Source organism: Hyperolius riggenbachi, chromosome 3, assembly GCF_040937935.1.
Source record: "Hyperolius riggenbachi isolate aHypRig1 chromosome 3, aHypRig1.pri, whole genome shotgun sequence".
Taxonomy (NCBI): domain Eukaryota; kingdom Metazoa; phylum Chordata; class Amphibia; order Anura; family Hyperoliidae; genus Hyperolius; species Hyperolius riggenbachi.
This window is the reverse complement of record NC_090648.1, coordinates 17,392,611-17,406,592: the sequence shown is the minus strand read 5'-3', so window position 1 is coordinate 17,406,592 and position 13,982 is coordinate 17,392,611.

Genomic DNA, 13,982 nt, shown 5'->3' with positions numbered 1-13,982 from the left:
ACTGCTCACTACCTAACTGTCCACCCTCCCACCCAGCTACCTAACTGGCCACCCTCCCACCCGGCTACCTAACTGCCCACTACCTAACTGGCCACCCTACCACCCGGCTACGTAATTGGCCACCCTCCCACCCGTTTACCTAATTGCCCACCCTTGCCCACCCGGCTACCTAACTGCCCACTCTCCCACCAGGCTACCTAGCTGCCCACTACCTAACTGCCCACCCTCCCACCTGGCTACCTAAATGCCCACCCAGCTACCTACCTGCCCACCCTGCCACCCAGCTACCTAACTGCCCACCCGGCTACCTAACTGCCCACCCTTCTACCTAACTTCCCACCCGGCTACCTAACTGCCCACCCGTCTACCTATCTGCCTACCCTCCCACCCAGCTACCTATCTGCCTACCCAGTGCAGTGCCGCCTGCACCGCAAATAGTGTGCCAGCCTGCCCAACCACCCTCCCTCCAGGTAATTAATGTTAGCCCACTATACACCTAACTACATATACTGTATTTTGTGGGGAAATTTGGCGACAATCTGATTTCTATTTGTGGGGAAATCTGCCAACAATCTGGTTGCATTTTGTTGGGAAATCTGCCGACAATCTGGTTGCATTTTGTTGGGAAATCTGCCGCCAATCTTGTTGCATTTTGTTGGGAAATCTGCCGACAATCTGGTTGCATATCGTGTGGAAATCTGCCGACAATCTGGTTGCATATTGTAGGGAAATCTCCCGACAATCTGGTTGCATATTGTGGGGAAAGCTGCCAAAAATCTGGTTGCATTTTGTGGGGAAATCTGCCGACAATCTGGTTGCATATTGTGTGGAAATCTGCCGACAATCTGGTTGCATATTGTGTGGAAATCTGCCGACAATCTGGTTGCATATTGTGTGGAAATCTGCCGACAATCTGGTTGCATATTTTGTGGAAATCTGCCGACAATCTGGTTGCATATTTTGTGGAAATCTGCCGACAATCTGGTTGCATATTGTGTGGAAATCTGCCAACAATCTGGTTGCATACTGTGTGGAAATCTGCCGACAATCTGGTTGCATTTTGTTGGGAAATCTGCCGACAATCTGGTTGCATTTTGTTGGGAAATCTGCCGACAATCTGGTTGCATATTGTGTGGAAATCTGCCGACAATCTGGTTGCATTTTGTTGGGAAATCTGCCGACAATCTGGTTGCATTTTGTTGGGAAATCTGCCGACAATCTGGTTGCATTTTGTTGGGAAATCTGCCGACAATCTGGTTGCATATTGTAGGGAAATCTGCCGACAATCTGGTTGCATATTGTAGGGAAATCTGCCGACAATCTGGTTGCATTTTGTTAGGAAATCTGCTGACAATCTGGTTGCATTTTGTGGGGAAATCAGATTTCCCCACAAAATGTTTGGGTGGGAGGTCCGAGATCCGTGGGGTTGGAAGGTCGTTGGGGGGGGGGCATATTTTTTTTTTGCTATGGGGCCCAGTCATTTCTAGCTACGCCCCTGCACCCCAGTATAACACAGCACCCTATATTACACCCCACCATATAGTATTACACCCCAATATACTATATTGCACCCCAATATAATACACCTCACTATAGCACATCACATTATAACACACCCCACTATAATATACAGTCTTATAATGTATCACAGCCCACTATAGTACACAACACTGTACCGTAACACACCCAGCAAGCCCAGCAGCTAGTGATGGGTCGTTCGTGAACGAGCCGGCTCTAAGAGCCGGCTCTTTGCTGTGAACGACAAGAGCCGGCTCTCAGTTTTAAAAGAGCCGATGCCTCAGCCGCCCCACACAGCTCTGCTTTGCTATGTAATAAAGGGCGCTGAGGCATGCTGGGAGATGTAGTCCTGTAGTTGCAGCTTGTTTGAGTGTATGGGGCAGAGCAGAGCAGTAGCAGGAGGGATTGCCCCAGTCAGCGAAGCAGTCTGGAGTTGTCATGGAGACGGGGCTTTTACTCCGATTCTGAGTGGTGTCCAGTGACATTGAATCAAGAGTCGATTGAGAGCCGTAAAAGCCGGCTCTTTAATGGGAGCCGATTCAGAAGAGCCGATTCTCTGAGAAGAGCCGGAATTCCCATCACTACCAGCAGCAGTCAGGGCACAGGCTGTATACAATATATTTACCATAGAGAGCTGCAGTGACGTCACACCACGATGCTAGAGCTTCCCACCCACAGCGACTCCTGTGCAGCGCAAGCCACGCCCCGCCTGCCCCAGCGCCGCTGCTTTTCAAATGAACGCTAGTGACGTCAATTGCTACGTTTGCACGTCCTGCAAATGATGGAGTATCAAATGGGACGCATTGAGTTTTGTGTGATCTGCTGCCATCTAGTGGCCAATATGTATATTTCTTAAGTACAATTTGGCCATTCAAAAACCATAGAAGAAGAGTGGAAGACACTCAGATTCCCCATTCCTGTGGCCACAGCTTGTGATGGGATGAATATGAAGGTTAGGGAAGCATATAAGCTCAGATATTACTGGGGATAGCATGTTACTATACAGAGGGGAAAGCAGGTTAGTGGATTACTATTCCTCATAGAAGTATATTACATCCATAATTCCCAATATGATTACATGTTACTATACAGAGGGGAGAGCAGGTTAGTGGATTACTATTCCTCATAGAAGTATATTACATCCATAATTCCCAATATGATTACATGTTACTATACAGAGGGGAAAGCAGGTTAGTGGATTACTATTCCTCATAGAAGTATATTACATCCATAATTCCCAATATGATTACATGTTACTATACAGAGGGGAAAGCAGGTTAGTGGATTACTATTCCTCATAGAAGTATATTACATCCATAATTCCCAATATGATTACATGTTACTATACAGAGGGGAAAGCAGGTTAGTGGATTACTATTCCTCATAGAAGAATATTACATCCATAATTCCCAATATGATTACATGTTACTATACAGAGAGGAAAGCAGGTTAGTGGATTACTATTCCTCATAGAAGTATATTACATCCATAATTCCCAATATGATTACATGTTACTATACAGAGGGGAAAGCAGGTTAGTGGATTACTATTCCTCATAGAAGTATATTACATCCATAATTCCCAATATGATTACATGATAAAAAGAGAGGAGCTGTGCAAGGAAACTGCAAATGTGAGCAGTGGGCACCCACGATCAGCAGACATTCTGCCATAGGCACCCATGTAAACAGCAGCTATGGGGGAAACTTGGGCACCCGCTAAATATTGGCGCTTGCACCTGCTACTTGTAGCTCTATTCTGCATTCTAGGCGGCCACGGCGCCTGATATTTACTAAGTGCCCAAATTCCCCCCATAGCCGCCATTTATTTGACAATAGTAAAATATCAGTAAAACATACCAATACTTTAATTCAGCTAAACCTAACCCTATTCTCACCCTGATCCCTCCCCCTACCAATGCCTAACCTTAACCAACCCCTCCAATCCAAACCTAAAAGAGGAATTGCAGCGAAAGTAACAATGAAATAAATGCTTAATTTTTACAATAATTATTTAGTCAGTGTTTGCCCATTGTAAAATCTTTCCTTTTCCCTGATTTACATTCTAATATTTATTGCATAGCAACATCTTTACCGCTGGCAGGTGATGTCTGTGGAAGGAGATGCTGGTTGCTTGACAGTTGGAAACAGCTGTTATTTCCCACAGTGAAACAAGTCTCCCACACTGTGATGTCAGTACCTTGGTGCTGACATCATACTGGGAGGGGTTTCACCACAATATCAACCATACAGACTTTCCTGATGATCCATTTGAGGAAAGGGAGTATCAGCTACTGATAGAGATGAAGTTCAATTCCTGGGTTACAGTTCCTATTAAAAGGAAAGCTGAAAAAAAAGGCGTTTAACTTACCTGGTGCTTCTACCGGCCCCCTGCAGACATCCTGTGCCCTCGCCAGGACAAAATTGATCCTCCGGTCCCTGTACCGCCAATGTACAAGTCGATGGCCACTGCGCCTGCATGGCCCTGGCTGCGTGCGCCTTCTCTCCCGCTCATGTCACCGGGAGCGTCCTGCACAGCTGCAGTACAAGAAAACCTCATACTGTGCAGGACGCTCCCGGCGACATGAGCGGGAGAGAAGGCGCACGCAGCAAGGGCTACACAGTGGCCTGCTGACCGATAGAAGGAAACTGAGCCACAGCGGGGTATGGAGGATCGTTTTGTCGCGGCGAGGGCACAGGATGTCTGCAGGGGCCGGTAGAAGCCCCAGGTAAGATTTATTTTTTAAAGCTTATAGGTTTCTTTTAAAGTGTACCTGAGACGAAAACTGCCTCCGGTACCACACACACCTGGGGCTTCCTTAGGCCCCATGAGGCAGCTCGGCCCCTTGTCGTCTCCCCGGGTTGCTCTTGTCCCCCACTGGATAGCCCGGTAGCTTAGCCGAGTCGTGCTCTGTCATGCCTGTGTGGCCCGGCTGCGCCCGCCCTCACCTTGCATTTATGGCACATCTGAGGCCAGGCTGCGCATGCACGACAGAGTGCAGCTTGCCTAGGCTACTGAGCTATCCAGTGAGGGACAAGAGCAACCAGGGGTGAGGGGCTAAGCTGACTCAGTTTCTGTTTCAGTTTGCTTATACTGGTGGGACTTATACCTGGCTAAGCTATACTGGGGGCAAACATACCTGGCTACCTATACTGACAGCACCTATACCTGGCTACCTGTACTGGGTTCACTTATACCCATCTATCTATACTGGTGGCACCTATACCTGGCTACCTGTACTGGAGGAACCAATACTTGGCTAGCAATTCTGGGGGCTCCTACTCTTGGCTACTTATACTGGGGGCTCCTATTCTTGGCTACCTATACTGGGGGCTCCTATTCTTGGCTACCTATACTGGGGGCACCTATACCTGACTACGCTATACTGGGGGGCAACTATACCTGGCTACCTATACTGACAGCACCTACATCTGGCTACCTGTACTGGGGACACCTATACCTAGCTACCTATACAGGGGGGCATCTATACCTGGCTACCTATACTGGGGCACCTATACCAAGTGTTGTATACTGGTGGCACCTATACCTGGCTAGCTATACTGGAGGAACCAATACTTGGCAAGCAATACTGGGGGCTCCTATTCTTGGCTACTTATACTGGAGGCACCGATACCTGGCTTCATATATTGCGGATACCTGTACCTGGCTACCTATACTGGGGCACCTATACCAAGTGTTGTATACTGGTAGCACCTATACCTGGCTAGCTATACTGGAGGAACCAATACTTGGCTAGCAATACTGGGGGCTCCTATTCTTGGCTACTTATACTGGAGGCACCGATACCTGGCTTCATATATTGCGGATACCTGTACCTGGCTACCTATACTGGGGGCACCTAGGTTTTCCGCGCATGTGCAGACCTGTCACGCCGGCTGCCGTAAGGATGACGAGCATCAGGAACCAGGAAGAGCCAGCCCGACACCCGACCTGGGTGTCGCCGGTAACGAGGGCCGGCGGAGGCACACAGAGAGGAGCCAGGAGGACGCCGGGGGACCTCGTCGCCTGCGGTGGACTGGAAAAAGCCCCAGGTAAGTGTAATCTTTTAAATTCAGGCACTGCTCGAGGTGCCTTTAAGGGACAAATTGGAGGAAAGGGCCTATACTAGAATAGTTTTCCATATTTTATATTAACCACTTCGCATCCAGACCTTATTCCCCCCTTACGAATTACGTGAAATTTCACATAATTTTTTGCAGTTACGCATTGCGATTGTTATGTACAGCATATTACATTTGTGAAACGTAAATGCTCCTGTAATTATGCAATTACGTGTAATTTGTGTTCAATATCTAAAAATATTTGCACCTATCCGCCATTGTACTGCGCATGTGCAGCTGTTTATTAAATATTTAATGCGAAAAATGCATTCATGTGCATAAAAAAAAATTGTGCCAATCAGCCAGTGTCCTGCGCATGCACGGATAATATTTAAATATCCTAAGCAAAAAATCCATTCGTAAGCTTAAAAATTCTGTGCCATTCGCAGAAATTATGCCTATATACGTAATTTACACAAATGCAAATTTGCTTACATGTGTATTTACAGTTAGCAATTACCATCACGTGCAAAATATTTTACGCTTAATCCGCAAATATCGCATTATAATTCGTAACTGCGAATTACGATGTGTAGGTACGCATACGTGTAATTTCTGCCTAAAACTAGTGGGCAGCCCCAGAGACAAGGAAGAAGGGTTTCCCCCACCTCCACAGCCCCTCCAACACCTGTCATCAAGGTGCCAGCTTAGCAGTAGTCCTGTACCATCTTGGTAATATTTTATGATTGGATCCTTGAAAGCTGGAGGATAAAGAAGATTTGTACACTAGGGCACAGAATTCCAGTGGGTATCACTCCTTGCCTTCACATCTCCCATGTCCTCATCAGCATACATCTTATTTAATTTGGAGGCCAGGTGCATGTGACTCACTCCAGATAAACAATTTCTAGAATTCTGTAGTTTATTCGGTTGGTCACTTCACTGTCCTCTTAGCTTGCCAGAACTGTATGGATCCTCCAGTAATTAATTGGGAAGGGGCAAAATTCTGCCCTTAATGTTTGGAGAGTGTTCATTATTATTCATAAAAATGATCTAGACATAAAACCTTTCCTCCACATGTTCTGAAATAGCCAGGCTCATCAACTGGAGGGAAGAGGTGAACGCCCAGCAAAGGAGTTAGAGGGAAGGTCCAGATGACCATTTAAACACATCCCAATAAGTTTTCCTTGGGCCTTTCTGTGCTGGTTGTGCCCCCCCTATAGAAAAGACTTCCAGAGACACGGGTGATGTATGCCAGCCCACTATACATGGACCACACAGAGGGTCATTGTGTCGGTTGTGTAACGCTATTGAAGAGCAGTTCAGCACCTCCAGAGACACGGGTGATGTATGCCAGCCCACTATACATGGACCACACATGGAGGGACGCTGTGCCGGTTGTGTAGTGCTATAGAAGAGCAGTTCAGCACCTCAAGAGACACGGGTGATGTATGCCAGCCCACTATACATGGAGGGACGCTGTGCTGGTTGTGTAGTGCTATAGAAGAGTAGTTCAGCACCTCAAGAGACACGGGTGATGTATGCCAGTCCACTGTACATGGACCACACATGGAGGGACGCTGTGCTGGTTGTGTAGTGCTATAGAAGAGCAGTTCAGTACCTCCAGAGACACGGGTGATGTATGCCAGTCCACTGTACATGGACCACACATGGAGGGACGCTGTGCTGGTTGTGTAGTGCTATAGAAGAGCAGTTCAGTACCTCCAGAGACACGGGTGATGTATGCCAGTCCACTGTACATGGACCACACATGGAGGGACGCTGTGCTGGTTGTGTAGTGCTATAGAAGAGTAGTTCAGTACCTCCAGAGACACGGGTGATGTATGCCGGCACACTATACATGGACCACACATGGAGGGACGCTGTGCTGGCTGTGTAGTGCTATAGAAAAGCAGTTCAGCACCTCAAGAGACACGGGTGATGTATGCCAGCCCACTATACATGGACCACACATGGAGGGACGCTGTGCCGGTTGTGTAGTGCTATAGAAGAGCAGTTCAGCACCTCAAGAGACACGGGTGATGTATGCCAGCCCACTATACATGGACCACACAGAGGGTCATTGTGTCGGTTGTGTAACGCTATTGAAGAGCAGTTCAGCACCTCCAGAGACACGGGTGATGTATGCCAGCCCACTATACATGGACCACACATGGAAGGATGCTGTGCTGGTTGTGTAGTGCTATAGAAGAGCAGTTCAGCACCTCCAGAGAATCTGGTGATGTATGCCAGCCCACTATACATGGACCACACATGGAGGGACGCTGTGCTGGTCGTGTAGTGCTATAGAAGAGCAGTTCAGCACCTCCAGAGACACAGGTGATGTATGCCGGCCACTATACATGGACCACACATGGAGGGACGCTGTGCCGGTTGTGTAGTGCTATAGAAGAGCAGTTCAGCACCTCCAGAGACATGGGTGATGTATGCCAGCCCACTATACATGGACCACACATGGAAGGATGCTGTGCTGGTTGTGTAGTGCTATAGAAGAGCAGTTCAGCACCTCCAGAGACACGGGTGATGTATGCCGGCCACTATACATGGACCACACATGGAGGGACGCTGTGCCGGTTGTGTAGTGCTATAGAAGAGCAGTTCAGCACCTCCAGAGACACGGGTGATGTATGCCGGCCCACTATACATGGACCACACATGGAGGGACGCTGTGCTAGTTGTGTAGTGCTATAGAAGAGCAGTTCAGCACCTCCAGAGACACGGGTGATGTATGCCCCCCCACTATACATGGACCACACATGGAGGGATGCTGTGCTAGTTGTGTAGTGCTATAGAAGAGCAGTTCAGCACCTCCAGAGACACGGGTGGTGTATGCCAGCCCCTATACATGGACCACACATGGAGGGACGCTGTGCCGGTTGTGTAGAGCAGCACACATCAGTTGGACTCCTTTTTTTGCTGGTTAACAAAAGGGAAAACAATTGAAGCAAACAAACTGTCGAGGGAACCATTGCTGCACCCCATATTTGAGAACCAGTAAACAGATCCGATGAGCTGACCCCACTGGCTGGCTGCATGCTTGTTCCAGGCATGTGACTCAGAGACAGCCCACACATACAGACAGCCAATGATAGGCTAATAATACCAGCTTGTATGCAAACATCATGCTAATAAGTCACAGCTCAGAACTGGGCCAATCGGATGAGCTCCCTTCTGGTTCGGATTGGCCCAGTTCATACAATTTGCATAAAAGCTGGGATTTTTATCATCTCAATGATCCTACCTACCCAGATATAGAAAGATCAGAATTTCAGCCAGGAAAAAAATGTTTTCCTTTTTCGTAAAAGGAACTCAATATGGTAGCCTCTATATTCTTCCCACTTCAAAAAAACAGACCCTCAATATATTAATTTTTTTCAATATTTATTGAAAATGTAAACAGTTTTAAAACAGAATAACATGAAACAAAATAACAATTATAGATAACTTCCATGCATATTTCTGCAGGCTGTGGTGACAATATAGCATATCAGTGAGGATACAGGAAGTGATGGCGGAGGGGGCGGGCCTTCTGCAGCTGCCCAGGGAGAGCCCTTCAGTCAGCGCAGCCGTGAATTAGTTCCCCACCAATGTAAAGCCCAATCTACACGATACGATTCTTTATACGATTCTATTTACGATCCGATTAAATCTGTCAAGTCCGATCGGGATCGATTCAATTCGATTTGCCATTGCAAAACAATGGCAAATCGAGTTGAATCGAATCGAATCCCAATCGGACATGTTTGATTTAATCGGATCGTAAATAGAATCGTAATCGAATCGTATAAAGAATACATGAAGTGCAGTTTAGATTCCAGTATCATCGTAGCCATTATCAGGTCTCTAAATATGACCACTAATGAGAGGTAACAAAGTATACAGATAAGGGAGACCCTCTGTACATGGAATCCAGGCTCTATCTATAGTTCCACACCCTCCATAATGAGAGGTAACATAAATAAAGTATACAGATAAGGGAGACCCTCTGTACATGGAATCCAGGCTCTATCTATAGTTCCACACCCTCCATAATGAGAGGTAACATAAATAAAGTATACAGTAAGATAAGGCCGACCCTCTGTACATGGAAGCCAGGCACGCACCCTCCATAGCTTCCTAGTGACATGTAGGTTTCTGCATTTTCCGGATGGCCAATGTACATCTATGTCTCTAATGTTCCCCAAACAGGTAGATACTAGATTAAAGGACATGTGACCAGAGGCGCAGCTACCTAAGCTAAGCACAGAGGTAAGTTCAAGCTAAATCCACATCCCTCTGTACATTGTGTGTCCCTCTCCTTGTTCCCCCTGGTCCTCATAAACCTAGATCCTAATAATAATCCTAGAAAAAAATCATCACTTTTGGTTAAAGTCAAACTCTTACACAGAAAAAAGGCAGGCCTTAAAAGTAGGGAATGGGAGGGTGATAGAAGAGAATGGGAGGGGAGATAGGAGGGAATGTGATGGGTGACTGATAGGAGGGAATGTGATGGATGATAGAAAGGAATGGGGTGGGGAAGAGGAGAGAATGGGAGGATGATAGGAGGGAAGGTGATAGGAGGAAATGGGGTGTGGAAGAGGAGGGAATGCAAGGGAGATAGGAGGGAATGGGAGGGGTGAAAGGAGGGAATGGGGGTGGGGAAGAGGAGGGAATGGGACGGTGATAGGAGGGCATGGGAGGGTGATAGGAGGGAATGGGGGTGGGGAAGAGGAGGGAATGGGAGGGTGATAGGAGGGAATGGGGGTGGGGAAGAGGAGGGAATGGGAGGGGTGATAGGAGGGAATGGGTCGGGAAGAGGAGGAATGAGTGATAGGAGGGAATCGGTGGGAAAGAGGAGAGAATGGGAGGGGTGATAGGAAGGAATGGAATGGGGAAGAGGAAAGAATGGGAGGGTGATAGGAGGTAACTTTACAGCAAGACTGGCTCTTCTTACAGTCTGAAAATTTGACCAAAATTCTAACTTTTGAAGGACTGACTATGGGGAGCCGGAGGAAGCAAGGAGAGGAACGTACAATGCACAGAGGTATGTAGCTTAGCTAGCTGTGCCACAGGTCAGATATACATTAGAGTGCACAGAAGAGACAGGACAGAAGGAGAGACAGGAAGGAGAATATGCCGTATATATCTGTAATGCTAAAGCTCTGTTTTCCTTCTGCCTCAGCAAAGCCCCTCCCCCTCCCTGGATCTCACCATTGTCCTAATGTGGTGCCGAGTCACAGGAGCACCTTCTATTCTATTCTTCCAGAGATGGACTTAAGCTGGGTACACACGGAACAATTTTCTGTCAGATCGACGGATCGATCAGACAATTTCCTAGCAGTTGTATTCCGATCAATAACGCAATCGATTTTGGGTACTTATCAATACAAAATCGATCGTGTTATCAATCTTGAACAATTTGGGCATCTACACATGATGCAACTTCTTATCAGATCATCCGTAGATCTGATAGAAAATTGTACTGTAGGCTTTACGGAACCTGTACTGCCAGCGTCACACTGGAGGGGGGAGGAGCCAACTGCTGGCCAACCATCAGTAACCACACCTCATCTCGGTGTCAACACACCTAGTTTAACAACATTTCTGCGACAACCTTTAGCTTTTCTCAAAACACAACAAATAACGTACAGGGAAATTCCCAACAGGATTAAAACAAAAATAACATTTATCGGTTGGGATCATTTGCTTCAGGTAGTGTTCAAGTTTAATTCTGAAGCGATTGGCCATAATGACCCTATTGCTCAACCTTAGGTTGCCTCTAGTCTCTAGTTTAAGGTATAAAGAGTAAGGAGACCAAAGCTAAACAAGAGCTTCCCAGTTACTGGTGGACTTGTGTCTCAGTCATTTGTAAATAAGGGAGGATTTTTCTTTTAAACCTGCACATCATACGATAGTATCATGTAGGATGTAGGCTTTACAAAATAAATAACTAGAACTTGCCTGAGATTGTGTTTGAACTTTTTGAGACTTAAAGTGACTCTGGAAGGAAAAAACTGGATAAGTATTAAGAGGGAAGGCTCTGGGACCCATAGGGCTTTCTGGTCCTCTCTGTGTCCTCCTTCCACCGCTGTACTCCTGGTAAAGTCTCCGGCCCTCCTTGGGGAGGCTTCGGCAGTATTTGGGTGGCAGAGTATTACGAAGACGATCGGCTCAGTACTGGGGACGCTCGTACATGTGCACTACGGTCCTGATGCACGTACATGTGCAGTATGGACCTGATGTACGTACATGTGCACTATGGACCTGATGTACGTACATGTGCACTATGGACCTGATGCTCATACATGTGCACTATGGACCTGATGCACGTACATGTGCACTATGGACCTGATGCTCGTACATGTGCACTATGGAGCTGATGCATGTGCACTATGGACCTGATGCTCATACATGTGCACTATGGACCTGATGTACGTACATGTGCACTATGGACCTGATGCTCATACATGTGCACTATGGACCTGATGTACGTACATGTGCACTATGGACCTGATGCACGTACATGTGCACTATGGACCTGATGCTCGTACATATGCACTATGGACCTCATGTACGTACATGTGCACTATATACCTGATGCTCATACATGTGCACTATGGACCTGATGTACGTGCATGTGCACTATGGACCTGATGCTCATACATGTGCACTATGGACCTGATGCTCGTACATGTGCACTATGGACCTGATGCTGGTACATGTGCACTATGGACCTGATGCACGTAAATGTGCACAATGGACCTGATGTACGTACATGTGCACTATGGACCTGATGCTCATACATGTGCGCTATGGATCTGATGTACGTACATGTGCACTATGGACCTGATGCTCGTACATGTGCACTATGGACCTGATGCACGTACATGTGCACTATGGACCTGATGTACGTACATGTGCACTATGGACCTGATGTACGTACATGTGCACTATGGACCTGATGCTCGTACATGTGCACTATGGACCTGATGCTGGTACATGTGCACTATGGACCTGATGCTCATACATGTGCACTATGGACCTGATGCTCATACATGTGCACTATGGACCTGATGCTCGTACATGTGCACTATGGACCTGATGTACGTACATGTGCACTATGGACCTGATGTACGTACATGTGCACTATGGACCTGATGCTCGTACATGTGCACTATGGACCTGAAGTTACGTACATGTGCACTATGGACCTGATGCTCATACATGTGCACTATGGACCTGATGCTCGTACATGTGCACTATGGACCTGATGCTGGTACATGTGCACTATGGACCTGATGCACGTAAATGTGCACAATGGACCTGATGTACGTACATGTGCACTATGGACCTGATGCTCATACATGTGCGCTATGGATCTGATGTACGTACATGTGCACTATGGACCTGATGCTCGTACATGTGCACTATGGACCTGATGTACGTACATGTGCACTATGGACCTGATGTACGTACATGTGCACTATGGACCTGATGCACGTACATGTGCACTATGGACCTGATGCTCGTACATGTGCACTATGGACCTGATGCTGGTACATGTGCACTATGGACCTGATGCACGTAAATGTGCACTATGGACCTGATGTACGTACATGTGCACTATGGACCTGATGTACGTACATGTGCACTATGGACCTGATGCTCATACATGTGCGCTATGGATCTGATGCTTGTACATGTGCACTATGGACCTGATGCTTGTACATGTGCGCTATGGACCTGATGCTCGTACATGTGCACTATGGACCTGATGTACGTACATGTGCACTATGGACCTGATGTACGTACATGTGCACTATGGACCTGATGCTCATACATGTGCGCTATGGATCTGATGCTCGTACATGTGCACTATGGACCTGATGCACGTACATGTGCACTATGGACCTGATGCACGTACATGTGCACTATGGACCTGATGCTCGTACATGTGCAGTATGGACCTGATGCTCGTACATGTGCAGTATGGACCTGATGCTCGTACATGTGCAGTATGGACCTGATGCTCGTACATGTGCACTATGGACCTGATGCTCGTACATGTGTACTATGGACCTGATGCACGTACATGTGCACTATGGATCTGATGCACGTACATGTGCACTATGGACCTGCCGGTCTACAGAAGCACTCGGGACATAAAGGCTGCAGGGGGCTCCCGGAGGCAGGAGATCTGAATGGAGGACAGCCAGGTAATGAGGAATCGAATCTCGGGAAACACTCTATGGGATACACAGCCTCCCCTCTCCATAGGCAACTATCCAATCTGAAGTGAGTTTTCATGCTTCAGGTTTGCTTTAAGGCAACAAAATTTCCAAGAGGAAGCCATGGCCTGTTTTGAGGGTCACTAGGCCCATAGTTTCTAACTAAATTATCCCC